This window comes from Colobus angolensis, unplaced genomic scaffold, assembly GCF_000951035.1.
Source record: "Colobus angolensis palliatus isolate OR3802 unplaced genomic scaffold, Cang.pa_1.0 Scaffold48, whole genome shotgun sequence".
NCBI lineage: Eukaryota > Metazoa > Chordata > Mammalia > Primates > Cercopithecidae > Colobus > Colobus angolensis.
In genome coordinates, this window is record NW_012118265.1 from 8,235,887 (window position 1) to 8,248,335 (window position 12,449).

A 12,449-nucleotide genomic window follows, 5' to 3' on the forward strand; every position below is an offset into this window, starting at 1 on the left:
ACCCAGCCATCCCATTACTGGGTATATACCCAAAGGATTATAAATCATGCTGCTATAAAGACACATGCACATGTATGTTTATTGCAGCACAATTCGCAATAGCAAAGACTTGGAACCAACCCAAATGCCCATCAGTGATAGATTGGATTAAGAAAATGTGGCACATATACACCATGGAATACTATGTAGCCATAAAAAGGATGAGTTCACGTCCTTTGTAGGGACATGAATGAAGCTGGAAGCCATCATTCTCAGCAAACTATCCCAAGGACAGAAAACCAAACGCCGCATGTTCTCACTCATAGTTGGGAATTGAACAGTGGTAACACTTGGACACAGGAAGGGGAACATCACACACTGGGGCCTATCATGGGGTGGGGGGAGGGGGGAGGAATAGCATTAGGAGATATGGCATTTGTTTTAGATTAAAAAACAATATGAGAAGGGGAGAAAAAAGAAAACTCAAAACAATCAAAGTGGTACTTTTGCTGAATATGTATGCAGAACCTGCATCAATTACTCAAAGATGGACAATATTATCTTGGCATCTTTCATCCTGTTTTATTATTTGACAGGTAGATTTTAAATTTTTATTGGATTTTATAATAGTTTTGCTGAGGCAGGCATGCAAATACTGCAAGGCTTGATGCTAAAAATATAAACTAAGACTTGAATGTTCGCAGCATTAGGATGTTTACAATTCCTGAAGTTCTTTCATGAACACCTATTTATTACTATCTTTGAAGCCCGAGTTTCACATTTTAGTTTAAATCCAGCTAAGTTTGGTGCTTCAAGTTCAGTTCACGTTTAACTAATTTAAAAAGCGAATGTTTAATACTGTGCTTCTCAATCTTGGCTGCACATTAGAATCACCTAATGAACTTTAACAATTCCTAACACTCAGGCCATACCAATTAAATTGGAGAATGGGGAGGTGACCTAGGCAAAAGTTCTTGCTAAATCTCCCCAGGTGATTTTAGTGTTCAACGAACCACTGCTTAGTAATAAAGCCTAATCAGGTTAAACTCATCAAAGAGTTTGGCAGGTGCCATTATAGACCTGTTCGACTCTTACTCCAGTTAGGACGTTCAAGCTTCTGCATGACTTTTAATTTGTTTATTCTTAGCTCCCTCTCACATATATCATGGAGTATTATTCAAAGACCTTACATTGTATTACTTCACTCTTAGCAGAATATCTTACCGTCTCAAAATAAAACCACAACAAACCAAAACCAAACAAAGGTAGCCATCCACTGTGTAACTCCCCACTTCCCCCTACTTCCCCTCTTCACTTAGCTATAGCTTCCTGAATCACTATTTCCTGGTCAATTGCAGAACCAATGCCCTTGATTCATCCTCTTTTCTCCACAGTCCCCAGCTCTTCTTTCTCCCCTCCTTCTCCCCTGCAGCTTCTCCTTTCCTTGGCCCAGCCTTCCTCTCAAGCTGCTACCCCAATTCTCTTCGTCTCCTGCAGGCTATTTGAATGCCTGACCTACAGTCACCATTTCAACTTCCTCAATGCTGTTTCTACTCTAGCTTCCACTCTCACATGCTACCGAGAAAAGCCTCTCAAGGCCCCACCAATGACTTCCACTGGCAAGTTCCAATAATCCGCTCCCTCCTTGCCCTATCTCTCTTTGCAGATATGCCCGACCTCTTCAGTGCTTTCTCATCTCAGCTGCCCCAACCACACTTCTTTTTTTTTTTTTTCCTTTTGTGTTTTGTTTATTTCACTTGTCAAAGTTTATGCATGTTGTAGCATGTTTCAGAACTTTATTTCTTTTTATAAAATATAATAATCTTCCATTATATAGAGAGATCACATTTTGTTTATCCACTCATGTGTTGATCGTCTGGATTGTTTCTACCTTTTGGCTATTATGAATAATACCGCAATTAACATGGGCATACATGCATCCATTCAAGTCCCTCCTTTCAAAAATACTGGGTATATACCTAGGAGTTGATTTGCTAGATGATGCGACGTTGTGTGTTTAGCCTTTTGAGGAACTACAGAACTGTTTTCCACAGTGGCTGGACCATTTTATATTCCCACCAGCATTGTAGGAGGGTTTCAGTTTCTCCACATTCTCACCCACACGTATTATCATATGACTTTTCAATTATAACCATTCTTATGAGTGTGAAGGGCTATCTCATTGTGGTTTTGATATGCATTTCTCTGATGACCTATGATGCTGAACACTTTTTCTTGTCTTTTTTTGGTCATTTGAGAATCTTCTTTGAAGAAATTTTTATTCCTATGTGTTGCTTATTTTTTATTTGGGTTATTTACCTCTTCATTATTGAGTTGCAAGTGTCCTTTATATATTTTAAACATAATTCCCTTAACATATGAATGACTTGAAAATGTACTTTTCCATTCTGTAGGTTGTCTTATCACTTTCTTGATAAGACTTTTGATACACAAAAGTTTTTAACTTTGATGAGGTTAAATTTCTCCATATTTCTTTTGTCATCTGATGACACCAACCACACTTCTTAATCCACTTCTTTCTCTGCCTACACTTTAAGTACTTTTGTCCTGTAGGGTTCTACCCTTAGCTAGCTTCTAGACTCTCTCTGCATGTTCTTCTTGGGTACTTCCAGCCAATCTCATGGCTTCAGCTAATTCTCACATGATATTGGTTGGTAGCCCAACATCTCTCATAAACATTGGGCTTTTCTGTTCATCCATAAACACTGCAAAAATCCCCCAAATCTCTGTGCCTGTAACTGCCTAGAACATTCCCTCAGAAACCACTCCCAACACACAAAACTAAATCCTAAAGGAATAAACAAATCAAAACAAAATGAAAAATAACAGCACAATAAAAAATTCCTTCTGTGTGTGTTTGTGCCGCAATTTCTCCAGTCACCCAGTCTCTAAGCTGCTGTCTTTCCAGTCAGACATGAGACCTTGTGACACTTTAATCATCTGTTGAATCCATCTCCTTGTCTGAATGTCATTGCCCGAGTGAAGGAACTCATTTTCCTCCATACAAATTATCATAATTTCCTTTCACAGGGCCACCAGAGAGATTGTTTAAAAAACACAAATTTTACTGTATTATGTTTCTACTTACAGCTCTTCAGCAGCTGCCCATTGCTTCCTGCACACATCACACTTTCTCATAGTGTGCTGACCCTTCCTTCCGTGAATGTCCACACATCCTTTGCAGGGTCCTTACTATACACAGCCCTCACACCTCTCAGCTTTGGCTCCAGCCTCACCCAGTGCTGCACTGCACTGACTCCTAGGAGACCTTTTCTGATGTTGCCTGTTATCTCGACATTCCCTCCTCTCAGAGAATTTGACTTACCCTTTAAGATTCAGATAAAGAATTATTTCTTCTGGGAACTTGTTCTCTGAATGCCATTCTCCTCTTTCAATTCTGTTATGGAGTTAGTCACTTCCTAAATCAGGCTTACACAGAGAGGATAATATAATTGATCACATTGTTTTAAAATGTTTAGAATTTTATTTTAATTTCACCTACGAAAATAAGCATGTTCTTGTATGGACTGAAATGCTATAAATAATGAGAAAATTCATTTTATTATCCCCAATTTCAGTCTCTTTCCTAGAGTTCAACATAGTTATCATTTGAATGTGTAAGCTTATAGACACTTTATTACAATTTGAATCTACATGTAAAAATGTTGAATTAGGGCTGGGCACGGCGGCTCACACCTGTAATCCCAGCACTTTGGGAGGCTGAGGAGGGCGGATCACAGAAGGTCAGGAATTCGAGACTAGCCTGGCTAACATAGCAAAACCCTGTCTCTACTAAAAATACAAAAATTAGCCGGGTATGGTGGTGGGTGCCTGTCGTCCCAGCTCCTTGGGAGGCTGAGGCAGGAGAATGGCTTGAACCTTTGAGGTGGAGGTTGCAGTGAGCAGAGATGTGCCATCGCACTTCAGCCTGGGCAACAAGAGCAAGTCTCTGTTTCAAAGAAAAAAAAATATTGAATTAGTTTTTGAAGCTTTATTGAAATATAATTGACATATTATAAACCCTACATATTTGAAATATGTAATTTGACAAATTTTGATGATAGTATACAAATTACGGTGAAATCATCCACGTTTCCCTCTACCACTTGATAATCCCCCTCTCCCATCCTTTCCCAACCTACAATTCCCAGATAACCACTGTTGTTTTGTGTCATGATGTTTACATTCCTACCATTTTATATGAATGAATCTTACAATATGTGGTATCGTTTTTCTGTCTTCTTCTACTCAGCAAAATTATTTTGAGATTCATCCATGTTCTTGCATTCCTTTTTATTCCTGAGGAGTATTTCATTGTATAGATACATTTGTGTATCCATTAAACTGTTAAGAAAAATTTGAGTTGTTTTCAGCTTTTGGCTGTTATAAATAAAGCTGCTGTGATATTTGCGTGCAAATCTTCATATGCGCACGTGCTTTCATTTATCCATTATATATGTATAATATATATTATGTATATATAATGCATGTACATAATATGTATGTTATATATAATGTATATGGTGTTACACTGAGTGGGAGTAATGGGGAAAATTCCATCTACTTCCTCTACCTGAAAGTGCAAACTGAGCTCCAAATCGAATTCCTATATCTCTTTAGTTCCATGAGATTGTCCAGATATCTACTCAGTTATCTGACTGAGCTGCAGTCTTCTGCTTGGTCTCTCAGCCTTTTGCCCTACGCCTAGAATTGGCAAATGCCTTGTGAGAAAAAGTAGCATGGAGAATCTCAGTTCACCTCTCTAAGATTCCCTTTCCTCTCTGATCTTGGCCTCCCACCTGTGTGTTGCCTTCACAGCTTTTCTCTTTCAAACAGATGTGGTTTTCGGTTTGTTTAATATCAAGTTTTTCCAAGTGTTTGTAGCAGAAGCATTAGTGTGCTTCAAGCTACCCCAGTGGAGTAAAAAATAGAAGTTTAAGATGAAGAAACATTATAGACATGTCATATTTTTCTATTATTAAATAAGAATATTTGCTAATCTGGTTATTTTTATTCGCTCATTTAAAAATATTTGTTCAATGTGAATTGTGTATAAGTTATCTGCCAGACACCAGCAATGCAGCATTGACTCAAATAGACAATGCTGCCATTATGAAACTTCAAGTCTAGTAGGAGACCTAGATGTCAAACAAATAATGCCATATACAAATATAGAATTATGAACTGTTATAAATGCTAAGCATAATGGTAATTATAATAATAATAGCTAACCTTGATAAATTGTTTTCCATATGCAGTTCTCTGCTTAAATGTTATTTAACTCATGGCTATCTCATACAATGGGGAAGTAAGCTGTTTAGAGAAACTTAATGTTATGGCTATTTGAATTCCCAGTTAAAGCTTGAGATTATAAATTAATAGTGCTATTAAGTCTGTCCAGTTGGTGGATTTTCTCCTTCAGAACTGACCTGGGTATAAGTGTATAGAAGGCAGATGAATGGGTTGGAAAGTGAAAAGAGGAGGTGGATAATGGATATTGATAAATTGGAGATGTTAATAGGCTTGGTAATGCATTGGTATTAAAAAGAAAATTGTAGCAGTGGGGGTACTCGAGCAAGTAAGCTGGAATGAAAGAAAATTGTGATCAGAAAAATGGATCATGGAAGTGATGATGTAAACAGTTTTTGCTGATGAGAAAGTAAAGGTTATGACTACTTGAGCGGGTAGCTAAGGTAAAGGAGTTCCTAGGAAAGAGGAAGTATGGGAACTGAGAGCTTAAGGATGGCTAATTTATGGAATTGTCAAAGTTATTCAGGATGCTTAGCAGGAGCTGCAGTAGAGAAGACTAAGTTTGGAGGAGGGCATTAGAAATAGATTTAAATTTTTGTCAAGGTTCTGTATTGTATCTGTAGCTGCTATTGTTATTAGGATTTGCTTCTGAATTATTTTAAGCAGTAGGGTTCTGTGCTAAACAAAATCCTCCTAAGCTAGCCTGAAGTGGCCCGATGTTTTATGCATCCTAACTATGAACATCAATTAGGTAATTGTGCTATAATATAGTGCCTTTGAGACAACTGAATGGATTATATTTGGTTTCTTCTTTTACTGTCAAAATATCTCATTTTACTGCTCAGTGTACACATTCACCTCTGGCAGTCCTCCTTTTCGTCCTCCTCAACCCCTCCTTTTTTTTTTTTGCTTTTCTCATGAAATGAGAAATCAGATAAATTTATTTAAGAGCATGGAAAGTAGAAGTAAATATACTTTGAATAATTACCTGAAATAAACATAAGAATAAGCTTTTCCAGGTATTTATTCAAAGTCTATTTACTTCCACTTTCCTTGCCCTTAAATAAGTTTATCTGATTTCCCATTTTTACCTGCTTTTAAAATATATTTTGCAGTTTCTCAAACTCAAGAACACTTGAGCTTATCATTACATGACTTCAAGATAAACAAGTCATTACCATATCTGTATAGACACTTTTATTTCCTTATTTTTTCTATGTAGACTCAAGATGAATAGAATTGCTATTAATACTAATCAACTGAAATTTTAAAGTTTATTTAATAAGCATAGCCTCATAAAAATGTAAAGCTGAAGAAGGCCTTAGAGAACTTTTATTCCAAGTTAGGTTTAATATGTTACTGTCAAAAATATTTTGAGGGGGTCATCTATAAAGGATATTAAAATGAATATCTTGACCCAGGAATGCTAGATATTAAAAAGTATGATATGAGTCTGTCATTCAATCTGATTGTCTTGATTCTGGTTGTCCAGAAATTGAAACTGGAGTTCCCTAATATTAAAAATGAGTACAGTTTTGTAATAAATTTATTTAAAACTTATCTTTATAATCTTCAATAAAACTATCTTGAAACATCACTGAAATGAATAACTAAGGGATATTATTCCTTCAATTCATACATGAGTATATTCAATACTTTAATTGCTATGTATAATTGCTATGTTTAATAGCTATGAACATACAAGTGGGTCATTAAGCATTTAATATCAATGAAAGCAACGTGGCTCCTAAACTTAGAAATCACAGCAAAACTATGTTAAAAACCAGATTATTTTACATTTGAAGTTAGATAGTAGTTTTATCATAGCAATACTTAGGATGAGCCACTAAACTTCAGAGGAAGAAAGGACTCTAGCAAATATCCAATTACAGATTTTCCCAGCTTTAAAATCACTTAATTTCCTTTGAAGAAAATTGAATCCTAGAAGGTTTAAATAAATTTCTCAATGTTAAACAGGGAGTATTGATATTCATTCATTATTCCTCACGTATTTATTATTTATCTAATGTATGCCAGGATGTAGGGAATTCCTTTGCACCATACAATTTTAAAAAGATCTCCAAGAAGTTCATCATTTGATGGCAAAATGAGGACTGGAATTCAAGACTTCTGATGCTACTCTTGGCTGCTTTCCAAGAAAACTTTACACTTCATTTGTTTCAACATCTAGGAAGATCTTGGTTCTATTCCAAGTACTCTAAATTGTTTTAAGATCTAAAAGACCTAATTTTCCTCATCTCTCCTCTTTCAACCTCTTTATTAAGTTGGGTGCATAAAACATATTTCTTTACTATAAACACCTCTATGAAAATAAACTAGAAAATCTAGAAGAAATGGATAAATTCCTAGACACATACACCCTCCAAAGACTAAACCAGGAAGAAGTTGAATCCCTGAATAGACCAATAACAAGTCCTGAAATTGAGGCAGTAATTATTAGTCTACCATCCAAAAAAAGCCCAGGACCAGATGGATTCACAGCTGAGTTTTACCAGAGGTACAAAGAGGAACTGGTACTATTCCTTCTGAAACTATTCCAAACAACAGAAAAAGAAGAAATGCTCCCTAATTCATTTTATGAGGCCAGCATCATCCTGATACCAAAACCTGGCAGAGACACAACAAAAAAAGAAAATTTCAGGCCAATATCCCTAATGAACATCGATGCAAATATCCTCAACAAAACACTGGCAAACTGAATTCAGCAGCACATCAAAAAGCTTACCCACCATGATCAAGTCGGCTTCATCCCTGGGATGCAAGGCTGGTTCAATATACACAAATCAATAAACAAAATCTATCCCATAAACAGAACTAATGACAAAAACCACATGATTATCTCAGTAGATGCAGAAAAGGCCTTCGATAAAATTCAGTAGCCCTTCATGCCAAAACTCTCAATAAACTAGGTATTAATTAAATGCATCTCAAAATAATAAGAGCTATTTTTGACAAAACCATAGGCAATATCATACTGAATGGGCAAAAGCTGGAAGCATTCCCTTTGAAAACTGGCACAAGACAAGGATGCCCTCTCTTATCACTTGTATTCGACATAGTATTGGAAGTTCTGGCCAGGGCAAGCAGGCAAGAGAAAGAAATAAAGGGTACTCAAATAGGTAAAGAGGAAGTCAAATTATCTCTGTTTGCAGATGACATGATTGTATATTTAGAATGACATGATCGCATATTTAAAAAACCCCATCGTCTCAGCCCAAAATGTCCTTAAGCTGATAAGCAACTTCAGCAAAGTCTCAGGATGGAAAGTCAATGTGCAAAAATCACAAGCATTCCTATACATGAGTAACAGACAAACAGAGAGCCAAATCATGAGTGAACTACCATTCACAATTGCTGCAAAGAGAGTAAAATACCTAGGAATCCAACTTACAAGGGATGTGAAGGACCTCTTCAAGGAGAACTACAAGCCACTGCTCAAGGAAACAAAAGAGGTCACAAACAAATGGAAGAACATTCCAAGCTCATGGATAGGAAGAATCAATATTGTGAAAATGGTCACACTGCCCCAAGTAGTGTATAGATTCAGTGCTAACTCCATCAAGCTACCATTGACTTTCTTTACAGAATTAGACAAAAGTACTTAAAATTTCATAAAGAATCAAAAAAGAGCCTGTATAGCCAAGACAATACTAAGCAAAAAGAACAAAGCTGGAGGCATCACGCTACCTGACTTCAAACTATACTACAAGGCTACAGTAACCAAAACAGCATGATACTGGTACTAAAACAGATATATGGACCAAAGGAACAGAACAGAGGCTTCAGAAATAATACCACACATCTACAACCATCTGATCTTTGACAAACCTGACAAAAACAAGCAATGGGGAAAGGATTGCCTATTTAATAAATAGTGTTGGGAAAACTGGCTAGCCATATGCAGAAAACTGAACCCGTTTTTTACACCTTATACAAAAATTAACTCAAGATGGATTAAAGACTTAAACCTAAGACCTAAAACCATAAAAACCTCAGAAGAAAACCGCGGCAATACTATTAAGGACACATGCATAGGCAAAGACTCCATGGCTAAAATACCAAAAGCAATGGCAACAAAAGTCAAAATTGACAAATGGGATCTAATTAAACTAAAGAACCTCTGCATATCAAAAGAAACTATCATCAGAGTGAACAGGCAACCTACAGAATGGGAGAAAATTTTTGCAACCTATCCATCTGACAAAGGGCTAATATTCAGAATCTACAAAGAACTTAAACAAATTTACAAGAAAAAAAAAAAAACCACCCCATCAAAAAGTGGGCAAAGGATATGAACAGACACTTCCCAAAAGAAGACATTTATGCAGCCAACAAACATATGAAAAAAAGCTCATCATCACTGGTCATTAGATAAATGCAAATCAAAACCAGAGTTAGATACCATCTCATGCCAGTTAGAATGGCCATCATTAAAACGTCAGGAAACAACAGATGTTGGAGAGGTTGTGGAGAAATAGGAAGGCTTTTACACTGTTGGTGGGAGTGTAAATTAATTCAACCATTGTGGAAGATAATGTGGCGATTCCTTAAGGAACTAGAAACATAAATACCATTTGATCCAGCCATCCCATTACTGGGTATACACCCAAAGGATGATAAATCATTCTACTTTAAAGACACATGCACACGTAAGTTTACTGGAGCACTGTTCACAATGGGAAAGACTTGGAACCAACCCAAATGTCCATCAATGATTGACTGGATATGTGGTACATATATACCATGGAATACTATGCAGCCATGAGGAAAGGATGAATTCCTGTCCTTTGCAGGGACATGGATGAAGCTGGAAAACATCATTCTCAGCAAACTAATACAGGAACTGAAAACCAAACACTGCATGTTCTTACTCATAAGTGGGAGTTGAACAATGAGAACACATGGACATAGGCAGGGGAACATCACACACTGGGGCCTTCCGGGGTTTCGGGGGCTAGAGGAGAGGTAGCATTAGGAGAAATACCTAATGTAGATGATGGGTTAATGGGTGCAGCAAACCACCATGGCACATGTATACCTATGTAACAAACCTGCACATTTGGTACATGTATCCCAGAATTTAAAGTATAATTTTTTAAAACAGATACTCATTCTCATATCAGCAATTCTTGAATTCTTGTTGTGGAGAAAAGCAACAAAAATAAGGTAATAGAAAGATGTGCTTCACATTATAAACAGTCGTGTTGTAAGAATAGGAACTCTGGATCCCTGTATAACAAAATATCAAGAAACTAATGAGAATAATCCCTGTATTCAAAATACACCCAATTGCATGTGAAAGAAAATGCACCCATAATATAGCTCACTTAGTGTCCTTTGTTTATAATGCATAATTCCTAAAACATCCATTTGTGGAATAAGAATGAACTTTAAGGAACATAAAATCTGAATAATATTTACTTTCACAATATCATTGCTAATCTCAAAATAGCAACTTCCTTGACTCAAAATGTTAAATGTTTCAAAAACAAAATTAATTTTTTTTAACCTTCTGAATAGAGTCTGCAAAAAAAGGTGGATTATTTTACTAAACTTGGAAAGAGACTAGGTCTCAGACTGTACTTAAGAAGCATGAGCAACAAAAATGGCAAACAAATGTCACTAAAAGTAATGCCCATACATATCAAAATATCTAGTTCAACCATGCTCTTTCTACTAACATAGCAAGCCTATTTAACAACCAACATAATGCAAGCTTCATGAGACAGAATTAGTAAATTAACTACCCATCTGTAACAAATTTCAAAATTCCTGGTCTCAAAATAATTTTAGTGCATATATTAAGTATGACAGTATTCAGAAAGAGAAATAAAATATACATCCAGTCTTTGCAATTTACATTTTTTATAGTGTATAAACACTGTTCAGACATAAATTTTGAACTAAAAGTGTTTTTTCCTAAATTTAATTTAGATAATTAAGCCTTTTTTAAATGAAGACAGATAATAGGTGTATGATCTCTGTAAACTTTTACAGTAGTTTATATTCCAAATAAAATTTTTTTCCCATTATAATATGACAATATAACTGTTATCTGAGTGAAGATATATGAAGGCTTAAGGTTTAAACTCTTTGGTAGACAAACAGCATAGTGAAGAAGTATCTGTTCATTTAAAAATACATACCATCTCATAATAGGTCACTGGCATTTCAAATTTACATGTAAGAATACATTTATATCTTAAATTTCTAGGAAAGGCACAGGCTTCATGTTAAAAAAAAAAAAAAGCAAAATTTTAAACCCATCAATTTATTGAAAAGCCATTACTCCTATTAGAAACAAATAATGCGTGGTGGCAGAGCAAGATGGCCGAATAGGAACAGCTCCAGTCTCCAGCTCCCAGCGCCAGCCACACAGAAGACAGGTGATTTCTGCATTTTCAACTGAGGTACTGGGTTCATCTTACTAGGGAGTGCCAGACAATCAGTGCTGGTCAGCTGCTGCAGCCCGACCAGCGAGAGCTGAAGCAGGGCGAGGCATCCCTCACCTGGGAAGCGCAAGGGGGAAGGGAATCCCTTTTCCTAGCCAGGGGAACTGAGACACACAACACCTGGAAAATCGGGTAACTCTCACCCCAATACTGTGCTTTACCAAGGGGGCAAACAGGCACACCAGGAGATTATATCCCACAACTGGCCAGGAGGGTCCCATGCCCAAGGAGCCTCCCTCGTTGCTAGCACAGCAGTCTGCGATCTAGGCAAGGCAGCAGCGAGGCTGGGGGAGGGGCACCCACCATTGCTGAGGCTTAAGTAGGTAAACAAAGCCACCGGGAAGCTCAAACTGGGTGGAGCTCACAGCAGCTCAAGGAGGCCTGCCTGTCTCTGTAGACTCCACCTCTGGGGACAGGGCACAGCTAAACAACAACAACAACAACAATAACAACAACAAAAAAGCAGCAGAAACCTCTGCAGATGCAAACGACTCTGTCTGACAGCTTTGAAGAGAGCAGTGGGTCTCCCTACACGGAGGTTGAGATCTGAGAAGGGACAGACTGCCTGCTCAAGTGGGTCCCTGATCCCTGAGTAGCCTAACTGGGAGACATCCCCTACTAGGGGCAGACCAACACCCCACACCTCACATGGTGGAGTACACCCCTGAGAGGAAGCTAGCAAAGCAAGAATCAGACAGGTACACTTGCTGTTCAGCAATATTCTAT